This window comes from Triticum aestivum, chromosome 1A (assembly GCF_018294505.1).
Source record: "Triticum aestivum cultivar Chinese Spring chromosome 1A, IWGSC CS RefSeq v2.1, whole genome shotgun sequence".
NCBI lineage: Eukaryota > Viridiplantae > Streptophyta > Magnoliopsida > Poales > Poaceae > Triticum > Triticum aestivum.
In genome coordinates this window covers 394176394-394192923 of record NC_057794.1, presented here as the reverse complement: position 1 = coordinate 394192923, position 16530 = coordinate 394176394, and positions in this window count along the sequence as shown.

The window sequence follows — 16530 nt, the reverse complement described above, 5'->3', positions numbered from 1 at the left end:
AATTGTATTGATAGGAAACTCAGATACATGTGTGGATACATAGACAACACCATGTCCCTAGTAAGCCTCTAGTTGACTAGCTCGTTGATCAATAGATGGTTACGGTTTCCTGACCATGGACATTGGATGTCGTTGATAACGGGATCACATCATTAGGAAAATGATGTGATGTACAAGACCCAATCCTAAGCCTAGCACAAGATCATGTAGTTCGTATGCTAAAGCTTTTCTAATGTCAAGTATCATTTCCTTAGACCATGAGATTGTGCAACTCCCGGATACCGTAGGAGTGCTTTGGGTGTGCCAAATGTCACAACGTAACTGGGTGGCTATAAAGGTACACTACAGGTATCTCTAAAAGTGTCTGTTGGGTTGGCACGAATCGAGACTGGGATTTGTCACTCCGTGTAAACGGAGAGGTATCTCTGTGCCCTCTCGGTAGGACATCATCATAATGTGCACAATGTGATCAAGGAGTTGATCACGGGATGATGTGTTACGGAACGAGTAAAGAGACTTGCCGGTAACGAGATTGAACAAGGTATCGGGATACCGACGATCGAATCTCGGGCAAGTATCGTACCGATAGACAAAGGGAATTGTATACGGGATTGATTAAGTCCTTGACATCGTGGTTCATCCGATGAGATCATCGTGGAACATGTGGGAGCCAACATGGGTATCCAGATTCCGCTGTTGGTTATTGACCGGAGAGTCATCTCGGTCATGTCTGCATGTCTCCCGAACCCGTAGGGTCTACACACTTAAGGTTCGGTGATGCTAGGGTTATAGAGATATTAGTATGCGGTAACCCGAAAGTTGTTCGGAGTCTCGGATGAGATCCAGGATGTCACGAGGAGTTCCGGAATGGTCCGGAGGTAAAGATTTATATATAGGAAGTGCTATTTCGGCTATCGGGACAAGTTTCGGGGTCACCGGCATTGTACCGGGACCACCGGAAGGGTCCCGGGGGTCCACCGGGTGGGGCCACCTGCCCCGGGGGGCCACATGGGCTGTAGGGGGGTGCGCCTTGGCCTATATGGGCCAAGGGCACCAGCCCCAAGAGGCCCATGCGCCAAGAGAAGAGGGAAAGGAAGAGTCCTAAAGGGGGAAGGCACCTCCGAGGTGCCTTGGGGAGGAGGGACTCCTCCCTTGGCCGCACCCTTCCTTGGAGGAAGGGCCAAGGCTGCGCCCCCCCTCTCCCTTGGCCCTATATATGGTGGGGGGAAGGGAGGGCAATCTGACCGAAGCCCTGGCGCCTCCCTCTCCCTCCCATGACACATCTCCCTCCTCCCGCAGCGCTTGGCGAAGCCCTGTTGGAATCCCGCTACTTCCACCACACCGTCGTGCTGCTGGATCTCCATCAACCTCTCCTTTCCCCTTGCTGGATCAAGAAGGAGGAGACGTCGCTGCTCCGTACGTGTGTTGAACGCGGAGGTGCCGTCCGTTCGGCGCTAGGATCATCGGTGATTTGAATCACGACGAGTACGACTCCATCAACCCCGTTCTCTTGAACGCTTCCGCGCGCGATCTACAAGGGTATGTAGATCCACTCCTCCCTCGTTGCTAGATGACTCCATAGATAGATCTTGGTGACACGTAGGAAAATTTTGAATTTATGCTACGTTCCCCAACACTCCTAGCATGTCTGGATCGAGATTGCAACATGGCTTGGTATACATGGTGATGTGGTGAGGAGCTGGCGAAATAAGGTTTCGGTTCGAGAATGGTGGATTAGAAATGTGGTTGAGCGTGGAGATCAGAGAAAGGCTACCGCCTCCTTGTTCATGCTCATGTCTTGGGAGATTTGGAAAGAGCGTAATGGAAGGGTTTTCCGTAACACCGCCGCTACGATGATGGTGCTCATCGCGAAGATAAAAGAGGAGGCCCATTTTTAGGCTATTGTTGGTGCCACCCACTTGAGTATTGTAATGCCGTGAGAGTAGATATTTGTTTCCCGCTTTGCGGTCATCTGTCTTAAACCTTCTCCTTTAATCAATGAAAATGGTAAATCTTTTGCCTTGTTTCAAAATAAAAATAAAAATAACGAAGTCTCAGTAGCAAAACTGTATTATTACGTACAATACTGCATATTCATGGGAGTGCCAAAGATCATGTATCTATACAATCGAGGAGATGCTTTTGTAGCTGTAAAAAGTAGTACAAGAAAACAATGATCCCCTTTCTTTTTTTAAACGAAGCGAATATTCAAGACAGTCCTCAAACCTCCCCAAGGGGATTTTTGGCACAGTCTTTTGCTGCCCGCGAGCATGTCCGAATATATCCATGGGCATATGGTGGTTGAAATTAGACAGATGCCTTCTAAGATGCACTAACTGTATTTAACTCTCGGTAAACTCATTTGGCTAATGAGTTAAATCTTCAGCAAACTTGTTCTCTTCAGGCTTGTCCGGCGAGCACGTGGATTCGCCTTCTCTTTGCATGTCGCTTTCGCGGTCGGTGGCGGTGATGGGAGTCCTGGTGCCTCGATCCTGCCAGTAGTTTAGGTTAGAGTTTCTTTAGACCTTGCAGGTGTGGCGCTCAAGAAGTTGGCGGCGTTTTGTCCTCGAGTTTGTCTCCCATGCTCCATTCTCATTAAGTTCGTTCGTCTAGACACAATCAATGGAGCTCCTAGTAGATTCTTGTTGTCTCGTTGGGGCGACGATGTTAGGGTTTCTTGTCGCGTTGCGGCGATGAGTTTTGGTCTCAGGTGCTTCCGATCGATTTAAGAGTTCATTCACGACGCCTACGGCATTAGGCCACTGATTCTTAATTAGGGATACATGCACGAAAACTTCCCAACTGTTATTGACAAGGTCAAGCTGGCTGCAGTAAGGGAGATGCGATGTTGATGCGCTGACGGCTCATTATGGCGGCGGTAGTGGTTATTCGATATTTCTGGCACCTTGGTGTAATTTTTATTATGTTTGAGGTGCTTTGTAATTTTGGTGAACTTTTATAATATATCAGGATCATTTTCATAAAAACAGTAACAAGTACTCGTTTATCTCTCGAGCTTGTGTGTTATTTTCGCCCCTAGTTGTATATCCATTAGAGAAACTACTCCCTCCATTCTAAATATAAGTCTTTTAAAAGATTTAATTACAAACTACATACGAATGTATATAAACATATTTTAGAGTGTAGGATGGGAGTACGTAGCAGGATTACGGTGGGAAAAAAAAGCCAAGCCGAATCCTCGACCGTTTTGCCGTTGTCCATGCCAGTTAGCTGAAGGGGATGCGCTACCGAAAGACACCCAGCCAGGTTCAGCCCGGCAAGAGCAGCACGGTAGGTAGATGGTGCAAAGTGCAACAGGGCGAGAAGGAGCTAGAGTGTAGGTCACGCATTTCACACCTAAAAGCAAAGCTCTCAGCAGCCGCTGCGACGTAGTACGTCAAAAGAGAATGAGGAAACCGAACGCCGCCGACTCTCTCCCGACCGCGCCGCTCACCCCTTCGATCCTCACCGGCGCGCAGTAGTAATCAGGTAAGATCATGACCAATTTTTTCAAAAAGGCACTCGATCCCTGGACTATTATTTTCAACGACCTCCCATCTCTCGTTGGCATCGACGTACGGTTTGCTCTGTTTGAATTCTGATGAACCATCCCCTAGCTATCACTATTAGGCCACCTAATTAAAACGCCCTCGCAGTCGATCAATCACCTGCTAAAAGGACATGCACCATTTGGGGGTGTAACCTGCGTACACCTCTTGCATGTCAGTACGGTACATATGTCGTCGGATGGCTCCGTTGAGCGAGCGGGAAGAGTACAAGCCTCCGTCGGGTGACTGGTCTCCCTCGGGCCTCGACCATGCAGCTAGCTAGCTGGGTGGTCGCGCGTCGATGGAGATCGCTCGCCCGCCCGCCACATGCATGTGTAGCCATACGGACCGAGACATACACGTCGCCTTCTCCCTTCTCCCTCTCCGCCGTACACAAACGGTTAGCATTCGTTAACTCCATGTCAATTAGTAGTAGTGGTAGATGATTGGAGTGGATACGTACTTGTTAACTTAGCTTTCAGCTAAGACCTCCGTAGATAAGGGTACGTAGCCTGCACGTATTTAATTAGCATGCGGTAGGTCTAACGGTGAACGACGGTTGGTTGCCCATCTCCATGCAGATGCAGTCTCAAAAATTATAAAATCGATCGCCATCTAAGTATGTAAGTACTCCCTCCGTAAATAAATACAAAAGCATTTAGATCATTACTTTAGTGATTCAAATACTTTTATATTAGTTTACAAAGGAAAGTACAACTATCAGTGAAAGCTTTCGATCGATGGGCTGACTGGCCATTGCCCTTAGAGCATCCCTAGTGGCTTGTCTAAATTTGATAGTTTATATCTACATATACACAATGGTGTAATTTTTCTTTTTCTTTTAGACAACCTAAGTTTTCCAGCGGATTGTCTATATACACGATGTCTATATTCTCTTTCATATATTTTAATAGTATCTTATAGCAGCTATATTTTCTAAAAATCTTATGTTGGTCATTTCTGAGTTGTTCTCATTTATTTTTTTCATCCGCAAGACATATAAAGGAGAAAATAAACCAGCCGCGAAATTATTTTAGGTTCAACACTAGCAACACCCTATATAATTTACGAGAAATAAACAATAGCAACAGGTTCAACCCTGATGAGGCGGCGGTCCAGGCGCAACGACCTCCGTGTCCAGCGCCGGCGCGGCCGCCTCCCTGCCGACGTCCTCCAATTGCTCCGAATTGGTGAATGGCTGAGCTCACGAGCCAACATTTTTGGTTTAGACATTGTGGCTTGCTTGTCCAAATGTGGACGACGGGTAGCTAGTTTGGACATTGTCTAAATTTTAGACGACGCAATAGACAAGCCACTAAAGACGTTTTTTGGCATGTGGTAGTCTAAATTTGATATAGACCACCATTTGCACAAGCCACTAGAGATGCTCTTACTCTCTGCGTCACGTAGTGCACACAAACCATGAGAATTTCTCTCATGGAAAAGAAAACCCACGAGTAGTAGCACTTACTGGTTATAATCACTCATCTCAAACATGAGATTGGGCTATGCATGCATAATTCAGTTCAACGCAGAACAAATTAACTGGACAACCTTCTCCTTTTTTAACGAATCGGGATCCTATGGAGCCGACTTTAAAATACATTAGAAGTTTCTTTTATAAATATAAACAGGGAACTGTTGGAGCATAATGAGGTCCTCTCTCTCTCTCTCTCACTCACTCATATGGTTAAACTTTTTGGTGTTATATAGCTTAATATAGTATCAGAACCAATAGAAATATTATATAGCTTTTTGGTGTTGAGCTAACGGATACACTCGTATGAATATGGGCTGCATAACACTACTAGTCTCCTACTCCCTTCGTTCCTAAATACAAGTCTTTTTAGAGATTCCAATAAAACTATGTATGGAGCAAAATAAATGAAACTACACTCTAAACTACGTCTATACATAATCGTGTGTAAACCATAATGAAATCTCTAAAACGACTTATATTTAAAAACGGAGGGAGTATATCACTATGCTCCCTAATTTAGAAGCCTCACAATCAAGTGAGATTGCTAATTTTGAATTGTGTATCTCAATTTTGACCCGGCTTCTCCTGGGCTGTGTGGAGGGATTTACCACTTGGTGGGCCCTCTTGGTAAGTGATCGGTGTGTGTGCGCCAAGGTTGTCGATGGGCAGGAGGCGCAAGGGAGGAGCCGGCGCAAGGAAGCGCGCAACACGCTTTTAGTATAAGTTACTCTTCACTATGAGTAATCTTATTTCACCGCCATAAGAATTATTTCCCCTGGTAGAATTATAATCTTGTGGAATTGAGTGCTGCTTGGAATTGTGTGTGGCTCTTCCCTTGTTACTCCCTCCAGTCCTTTTTACTCTGCACATTGAATTTGTCAAAAGTTAAACTTTGCTAAGTTTGACCAAATTTATATTAGAAATTATTAGCATCTATAATATCTAATAAATATAATATGAAAATATATTCCAAGATGAATCTAATGATATTGGTGTTGTTATGTGAATGTCTATAAATTTTTATATAAACTTGGTCAAAGTTGGATGAGATTGACTTCGGACAAACCTAATATGCAGAGTAAAAAGGACCGGAGGAAGTATATGAGAACGATTGCAATTACTCCGTTGCCAAGCACTGCCTTGTGCCCTCTCATTAACCACGGCAGATAAAACTGAAACATCACTCGTTTGGTGACCGATATCGGCCTTGATTAAATTGATTAGCCCATCAATTTATTAAGGGAGCATATAACTCGATCACACTTGGACTGTAAATGTCTATCGCAATCTACAGATAGATTCAGGAAAAAGTCGCAGTACTGCTACCTTTTTCTCCGGGACAAGGCAAGAACATGTGTGGGCCAAGGCTGCAAAAGACATGCGGCAACTGTCCCACTCTAATCCTATTCAGAGAAATTGAGGATTAGGTGGTGTTTGGTTCTGACTTTTTTTAATCCCAACTAAAAAGTCTCTAGTCCCTGAAAAGTTCTTCCTTATTTGTTTTCAGAGACTAAAAAGTTCCTAGTCCCTTCCTAGAGGTTATTAAATGACCATGTTGCCCCTAATATATAGAAAAACAACAATCAAATAACACTATGGGGGGTGGGCCAATGAGTGCATGGAGGGGCATTGTTGGAAAAGTCTCAGAAAGTTCCAAAAAGACTCTCCTTGAGAGTCTTCTTCATTTAGACCCAAATGCCTAGTTTAGTCCTTAAAAAGTCCCTCCCGTTTGATAACAAAGTCTCTAAGAGGACTTTTTCTAGTCCCTACACAAAAAAGTTTCTGAAACCAAACACCCCCTTAGTTCTAGTTTTCTGTTATTGAAAGCAATTAATTCGATCATGTTTGTTAGGTAGATAGATCAAAGATGGTTTTGTTCCAAGGATAACCATGAAGTAAATTCATAGGTGTACATTCAGATTTGATAAATAAGAAAGCTGTACATTCAGTATAATGATAAATACATTTAATAAATCAACTAAAAATACATTTAATAAATATTGTACGAGTAGGTACGTTCGTGAATTTCACTGATTTTCTTTTGTTCTGTTGAGAGGGTACTGAAACCATGCATAAACACGTCATCAAATTCGTCATACATGAAACTCCCATAATTAAGCTCCACACGTGGTGTTTACAGATAATCTTCTAGCTCGAGCTAATGGAATATCTCCGAACCTAAGTAATTTTATGGATGACCCTGGGTCTGTGGGCTTGAATTCTAGCTCTCTGGCTTCATTAATTTCAATACAAGTTTTTAATTTACTGGTGCGCCTCGGCTATTTCTTTCTTCCAAAAAAGGAGTTTAACACGTGGTCTCTGCATCATCGATGCACACAACAATATTTATTATTTATTAAGTGGAGTGCAAAACAAATGCAACCACCGTTGAACAATCACAACTAAAAAGCATGTAGACTAAGTCGGCTTTTTCTACAGCAATGTCTTCAAAAATGATAAAATATAATTTGATTGGCTAGTTGGTGCCCAAGTTCAGGTAGAACTCGTATTTTCCTTTCGGCAAACAGTTTGAGCTGAAAGAAACAAATGGATAAGGCATCAACTCGAGAAGTTATGAGATGAACAAAGACACAAAGTTTGCCTATATGTTCGCGTTCTCGTGTGTGAGTAATGGCCCTACTCCTTATATGGGATTATAGTCAATAGTGATTACAATGGGGTGCACAATGGCGTGTGCGGCAAGTTGGAGGTCTAGTCGCCGGAGTTGAAGGTGAACGATCTTGACGGGGTGTCTAGATCAGAACTACTAATCAACCATGCCTACGCTTCTAGGGTTTTCAGAGTCGAAGAAGTCTCCCATCCGTCCTAGGAATGCCCTTACATAGGGGTCTTGTGTGGTCGCCATCTTCCGTCTTGACCTTCTTAGTGTGCAAACTTCAAACTCCTTTCTTTTTGGTAGTTGCACGACTCCCTTTAAGGAAACCTGGGGTGGCAGGCACAAGAAAAGTGTCCGCCTGGGCATGGGCCCTTCACACAGGGTGAGCATGAGCAAATATGGCTTGAGATACCTTACACGCGACGTAGGAAGGTTCTGAAGTCACTACCCCTCGTCAAGTTCCCCATCAGTGTTTGTAATAGTGTTGCAGGCGAGTTGCCCACGTGGAAGTCTCCAGCAAAGTTGTTCAGATGATTTCGTTTAGACACAGTGTGGCCTGATGATGCCGTTGTTGTAAGTGCATCTAGAAACCCCTTTGTGGGTTTTGGATGATTAATGATAAAAAATAAGGAATTAATGTGTTTATGAGTATGCAAAGATGAAAGTACATGTTGATTTAGTTTAACTATGGAATATTACCCCTAAAAATGTTGTGAGAGCATTGAAGTTGTCAGAATGCCCATTGAACAATTGGAAGTTGTTGTGTAGAATTTTGCATACTAGAGTCATATGGCATGCAAACCGTACTATTATGTCGGGCCTAAGTGAAAGCAAAATTAAAGTGTTTGTGTGTGTGCTCAATCGAACCTAATTCTTCAGCGAGTGCATACTTGGAAATCTTCTCCGAAGTGATCTATTTAGCCTCAGTGTCGAAGTTAAGTCTTCGGGAGCCTTGGGTTAAAAATCCACGTTCAGGAGTTGGATGACTTGTTCCGCAAGTTAGTACACACGCACCTAACTTTGAAATTCAGACCGTTGGTCACGTGTCGTGTGCACGCTGAAGTGCGCCTCCAATGGTCATTTCAGACCACTTGGTTGCTCGATGGCTATAAATAGCCACCATACCTCAACCATTTGTGGTTGGCTGCTCCATGTGATTTGACAAGTGTTGTTTGAGAAACACTTTCTCCCACATATTCAAGAAAAGGGTTAATTGGATCTATGCCACTACAATTTTCACGTGTTGGAAAAATGCCATTACAAAAACTCAAGTTGGAAATATGACACTACAACTTTCCTATACCCCTATCCATGCCATTTTCTCAACTTGAAACAATAACAGTTCAATAATACAAGTATTCCGGTCTGTACTAAAGTATTTACCATACTGCCCCTGTTTCCAACTTTCAGCAGCATATTTGGGTCTTCTAGGGTGCCAAAAATTTCAAAAATTACCCCAAAGTCAAACTTCTCAGAAAAAATTATAAAAATTACAGAAAATCATAAACACTAGTATGAGTGTAGTGGTCAAATATGAGCCATTTCTGGGCACCTATGAACTCTTAAACTGACATTCTAAATTCTATCCAAATTTGTCAAAGTTTGGCAAAAGTTGAACTTCTCAGAAAAATCTGAAAAAATTACAGAAAATCATAAACACTATTATGAGCCTACTGTTCAAATATGAACCATTTCTGTGCACATATGGGCCCTTAAACTGACATGAGAAGTTCTGGCCAGAAACTTCGATAGCATTTCTGCTCAATTTAACACGCATTAACAAACACAACTCATATAGATTCATAAACAGGTTCACAAGCATGATTTAATTGCGTAAATAGGTTCACAAGCATGATTTACTAGACTAAATAGGTTCACAAAAACAGGTTCACAAGCACGATTTAATTTTGGCATCCGCTAGCCACCAAGCCAATAAAGAAGGCTTCTTTTTGCATCATTTGTAGGCTGCCTTTCTGGAGGTGGAGGTGGAGGTGGAGGTATAACAGGCGCAAATGGAACATTCTTCTTGACTTTCTTCCCTTTAGATGTCTTCTTCTTGGCTTTCTCTTGTGATGCAACTTTCTTCACGGGGGTCTTCTTTTTGGTTTTCTGTTGTGTTGTAGCTTTCTTCACAGGAGTCTTTTTCATGATCTTCTCTTCTACCGTAGCTATCTTCACAGGTGTCTTCTTCTTGGCTGGTGTATTGAACTTTTCAGGTGCCTTCGGCTTCCGTGGAGTTGTTCTGGCCCTTTTCCTGCATTGACAACATGTGTTTTAGATTGAGTAATCATAGATTAAGGCAAGTGCAGTAATTTACCTTATAAGATTGATAAGGACTTCATCATCTGCTGCATCACCATCTGTTGTAGCCGTTGTTTCATCACATTTCTTCCCGCGGTACAAACAAGAGAAATCAGTTTTGTGATAGATTAGTCATGAAAACAAATTCAGAAAATACTTATGTTGTAGCAGTTGTTGCATTACCTTTTGTTTGTAGGTGTAGACAGATCCTCTATAGGTATATCATCATCTACCGCCATATATTCAGGATTAGGAACCTTGCATGTCTTCTACATGTGCCCAGGTTCACCACACCTCTTACACTTGACTATTTTCCTTCTGGGCTCTAGCCATCCTCTAATTCTCTGAACTCGTGGCCTACCAGCTGCTGTTTGCTGCAAAGGAGGGTGCACCTTGAAACCCAAATCCACTTGGATCCACTGTGACTTATCTGTCATGGAAGGGATTTCCCAGCATACGCTGCCTTGAACTTATCCACAAAATAGTAATCATCCACATATGTTTGAATCTCAGCACCATTAATGCTACAAATGAAGTCCAATGCGTGCATGCATGGCTTTCCTGAAACTTGCCAAACTCTACAAGTACGTGTTCTATCTTTCAAGTTGACAATGTGTCTTTTGACAAATTTGAGATCCAACAACGTGACTTCTGCCTCATGTTCACTTGTCCAAAGAATCTTGTTTCGACCAATGGTTTTGCTGAGAGCATTTAGTTGCTTAATGAGATGAGGAAGAATCCTACCCTTTAGCTGCTTACTTACTTGTCCTCTAATATAGAACTTCTCTGTGATGATCTCCCTAATTTTGTCAAAAAGGTTCAGCACATTGAGCCCTTTGAAGTCTTTTATTTGCTTGTTGAAACTCTCGGATATGTTGTTTGTCAAATAATCAACCTTACCGGCCTCTCCAAAACCACATCTATACCACAACCTATTGTGATGAATATCTAGATATTCAATAGCCGATGGATTTGCATCCTGAATTTTCTTCATATGATGCATAAACTTTCGATGTGAGAAAGACCGTGCAGCTGGATAAAGATTATCTGTGTACACTTTACCATGGAATTTCTTCATAAAATTTGCATACAAGTGCCTCATGCACTCTCGGTTTTCACAATTAGGAAACACAAGGTCAATGGCAGTCTCTAATCCTTTGCATGCATCACTAGAAATAACAAGACCAGGTGGGGAACCTATAGCTCTATGCAATTGTTTCATGAACCATTTCCAATTTTCACCAGTTTCAGAATCAAACACAGCAAATGCTACATAATATAGCCAGTTGTGTCCATCTACCAGTTGCTGATGCTAACTGGCCCTTAAACTTACCATAAAGCACTGTCGAGTCCACACCAACATAAGGCCTACAACCAGCTAAGAAACCATCGATGCAAGGCTTGAATGCAACAAATATTCTGTTAAAATGGTATTTATCTCCATTTTTAGGAGCTCTATCTCTACAATACTCCCCGGGCATTTATGTTCTATCTCAGCTTTCCAGTTAAAAAGCAATGGAAAACAATCTTCATAACTACCATGGATTTGATCTAGTGCTACCTTCATACCGTACCAAGCCTTGTTGTATTTCAGCTTGATGTTGAACTCATCTTCCAACTTTCCTTTGGCGTCTTTTGCACCAACACCAGGATTTTTCTTCACCCAGTCCCCAATCTTATCTGCAAATTGATAATTTTGTAGTTGGACAGTTGTGCTCAAATGGAAGTGTTTTAATCTGCAAAAAGCACAAGGACTACATAAATGAGATGCAACAAAAAAATAACTACATAAGATAAATAATAGCATTGTACACAACCCATACCATGACCGTTCTACCGTCTTGCAATGTGGATGCATGTATGCGCCATGGACATGGCCCATGTGCACACTCAACAATGAACCTAGTTTTGTCCGTTTTGATTTTAGCCAACTTAAACCCAACTAAAATAGCACGTTGCCTTATAGCTTTTCTGAAAGTCACAATGTCAGGAAAGAGAGCCCCAACCCTGATGTCTGGGTTCTCAATGGCATGCACCACAATATAGCCTGCAGGATCAATATCAATCACTTCTTCCTCCTCATGGTGCACAAATACATCAGTGCCATCATCCTATTTCTCCTGAATGTTGCTGCCCTGCTCAACAGATGCTGCTGCGACAGGGGCAGATGGCTCAACAACATACATGTACTCATCATATACCCCGACGTACTCCTCAACCATGTCAAATGGGTCAGTTTCTAGATTCTGGGCAGATGACTCTACTTGTGCAGATTGCTTTAATGGTGTGTTTGCATGAGATGGTACATTCTTACTAGGAGTTAAAGGACAATCTTGCATATCCATCAACAGCACATCATTGTCAGAAATAGTTGCTTGAGGCACATGAACAACATTGTCAACGACGGGTACAGGAGTTTTAGAATTAGAGTTATCAAGCACAACAACATCCAATGTAAGCTTCTTCTCTGCTCTGTACATGTCAAACATCACATGAAGTTGATCCTTATGAGTTAGTCTAGCATCTTGCACCATTATCTTGTCAAAATACCACACAGTAACACCATGATTCCTGCCAACTCTTAGCTCAGCACCTAAGCCACCCATTAGCACATCAATTGTGAAATCCACCGAGTCTACGTTCCATCTAATTGTTTTCCCCTTCACATATGATTTCCTACCGCTTAGTTCCTTCAATAGAAACCCTTGAAGAACTAGTCTAAGCTAAAAATACTCGTTGGCTCCAGCATACGTGTTTCATGTAAAAACAACACAGGTAAAAGGCTATTTCAATTAACATCTATGGAAAAAATTTCAATCAACAATCGATAAGAGAAGGGGTTGAGGCGTGAGGTTCAGGCATGAGGTTGGGGCTCGGGAACTCACTCGTACGGCGACTTGGGGGTTCGCGACTCCATGGATGTTTCAGCAGCCGTAGCAGCACGAGCCAACAGCCGGGGAGCCTACTTCCCTCCGCCGCGGGCCACTGCCGTGCCGCGTAGTTCCAGTCGCCACGGGCCGCGGTGCCCGCCTCCCGCCGCCTTGGGCCCCGCTGCGTCGCGCCCAGCGGCGCGAGCGAGCGAATAGTCGTGAGCCGCGACGCCCGCCTCCCGCCACCTTGGGCCCCGCCGCGTCACGCGCGTCTAACCGCCGTCGCCCGCGCCTCCAGCCGCCGCTCGCTAGGGTTGCTGTGTGTGAGTCGGGGTGGAGAATGGATAAGATGTGTGTGTGCTAGCTGAGGTGGTGTGTCAATTGGATACGTATGGATGTATATGCGCATGTATATGGAGAGTATATGGCTGAGTATTGGAGAAAATGACATAGATAGATGTACGAGGAAGTTGTAGTGGCATATTTCGAACTTGAGTTTTTGTAATGGCATTTTTCCAACACGTGAATGTTGTAGTGGCATAGATCCAATTAACCCATAAGAAAAATCATAAATGAGGAAAATCCCATATACAAAATGTGTTAAGTGATTTTGCATCACCAAAGAATCTGATTGAGATAAATTGGACTTGTTATTCTTGAGGACCCTGCATCCTCTACACAGATAGGAGTCATTTAAAGCATCCAAAGTGTGAAACCGTCAAAGAACAAGTTTGTACCAGTTCGGAGATCACCACAAGATCTACCCCGAGTTGTTGAGTTATAAATATGCCCTAGATGCAATAATGAAGTTGTTATTATCATATTTCCTTGTTCTTGATAAGTATTTGTTCTCCATGCTATAATTGTATTAACCAAAAACTCAAATACATGTGTGAATATGTAACCAAACACCGTGTCCCTAGTGAGCCTCTACTAGACTAATTCTTTGATTTAAGATGGTTAAGGTTTCCTAACCATAGACACGAGTTGTCATTTAATGATGTGATGGACATGCCCAATCATAAGCTTAGCATCTGATCGTGTCACTAAGTTCAAATTGCCATAGCTTCCTTAATGTCAAGTATCTATTCCTTAGACCATGAGATCATGCCACTCCCTAATGCCATAATAATGCTTTGTGGGTATCAACCGTCACTTTGTAACTGGGTGATCATAAAGGCGCTCTTCAGGTATCTCAGAAGGTACTAGTTGGGTTGCATGGATCAAGACTGGGATTTGTCACTCCATGTGACGAAGAGATATCTCCGGACCCTCTCGTTAATACAACATCCTAAGTAGCTGTGGCACCCCGGCTCAGAGCGACCAATTTACCATGCATTGCCAGCCCAGAGACCATGTCTTCTGGCAACACACAACATCTTGGTACAGAAAAACAACCACTTTATTGATGCTAGCGGAATAGAGTTTACATTACAACAGCTATCGAGGCCAAGCGGCACACTCGGTGCGGCTGAACAATATGTACGTTATTTAGTAAACATAAAGGGGCCTCGATCCGAACAACTACATGGCAGCGGAATAACGTCATGGCGGAAGCTCCACATCACAGGGACACCGATGTGGACACGATCTAGACTCGAACATCGCTCCTCTCCAACGATACTTTCCTGAAATCTGGCATGACACGCCAGGTCAGTACATTGAATGTACTTGCAAGCTCACAACAGGCATAATCATAATGACAAACAATATCATGATATTTAACCAACTATTAATAATGCAACACTGTATGTCAACATGCTGTGATCATTCTCGAACGTCCCTCGGGACAGCTTACCAACTGTGATAATCTCTGGATCACAAACACACCACCAAAGTGGTCTTTATCAAGAACAACTCGTGATCCTTATGACGATCACAACCACGACCATCATTTGGTCCCAAATGCCTTGATGGCCTTTCTGCCATCCATCAACAATGCAAAGTTCATAGCTTAGTGTGCAATTTTTATTAAACGTTGACTCATGGTGGGACCTACTATGAGGTGTCCGTGACCGTGGACTCGGCTATCGATAGATTACACACTCTGCAGAGGTAGCACACTGTACCTACACCACGAAACCCATGGCCTCACACTTCCATTCGGGTGGACCAACGGCATTCCAACAAAACTCTTCCATTGCCACAACACTCTCCCGCCCACTCTGACCCAAATCCCCAACGGGCTGGTCCTGGGTGGCCCCGTGAAAACATAGAGGGTTCATATCTGAAATCATGGCACTCAGGCCCTAGTGAGAAACATTAAGCATAGCAAAGTCATAGTAACATCAATCTCAGAACATAGTGAATACTAGGGATCAAGCCCTAACAAATTGACTGGATTACATGACAAATCTCATCCAACTCCATCACCATCGAGAAATCCTACAAAGGAATTACTCACTCCCGGTACTGAGCACCATGGAATTGTTGATGAAGACGGGTTGGTGATGACAATGGTGAGGAATCCCCCTCTTCGGAGCCCTGAACGGACTCCAGAACAACCCTGCCGATGAAGAATAGGAGGTGGCTGTAGCTCCATATCGTAAAACGCGATGAAACTTCTCTTATTTTTCTGGGGAAACATAATTTATAGGCTTGGAATTAGGTCACACGGTCGCCCGTGGGACCCACAAGACAACAGGGCACGCCCTGGGGGTAGGTGCTCCATGTTGCCTTGTGAGCAACTGGTAGCCCCCTCCGATGGATCTTCGTTCTAGTATTTTTTATTTATTCAATTAAAAATCTCCACAAAGTTTTGTTCGATTCTGAGAACTTTTATTTCTGCAATAAAACAACACCATGGTAGTTCTACTAAAAACAATGTCAGTCCGGGTTAGTGTCGTTCAAATCATGCAAATTAGAGTCCAACAAGAGCAAAAGTGTTTGGAAAAGTAGATATGACAGAGATATATCATGAGGCTACCACCTCCTAGAAGGTTTGTGATTGTTTCCTCGGTGGCCCCTTTTTTGGGTGTTTGTGAAGAGGTCCAGGCTGCTTTTTGTGGAGATTGCGAAGCTGTTGTGGAGATTGTCATCTCTGCAAGGGAGGAAGAAGGTAGACATAGGGAATGGGAGCTCATGCTTGATTCAGTGAGGCTCTTAGAGAATAAGGTGACACTATTTTCTTTTGAGGGACTTTGTTGGTACTCTACTTCTCCAACAGAGACTAAAATCACGGTGGATACTTGAACTTTGGCAAAACATCAGTTCTCTCTTGTCCCCTTTACTTTATGCAATCCATACTGGCTTCTATTGGTATATCTTGTACTTAGTTTGAATTGCTAGCTCGTATCCTTTTACTGCTCATGCTATTCAGCTTAAGTTGTTAGTGCACTTAGTTGAGCCTAGCATATTTAGGATTTGTTCCAAAAGTATCCCCCTTGTTCATTTTCGAATTAGGATGAAGCCAAATTATAAATGTTTTGAAATGCCTATTCACACCTCTAGGTGACATCTTGCTCCTTTCAAGTGGTTTCGAGTGGATTTGACTTGGAGGCTCCAAAGGAACTAGGGTTTTGCAATGGTTATCCCTGAAAATACACGGAGCTTCCGAGAGATGCTTGGTTGGTTTTGCATGAGTTTGGAATTTGATATGGAAGCACTTTGATAAGGAAACTCATCACCACATTCTTTTCACCCCTTTTAACAGTATCTGCATACCTATTGACTCATTGTGATATTGGATCACTAGAAATATGAAAGGTATGCATT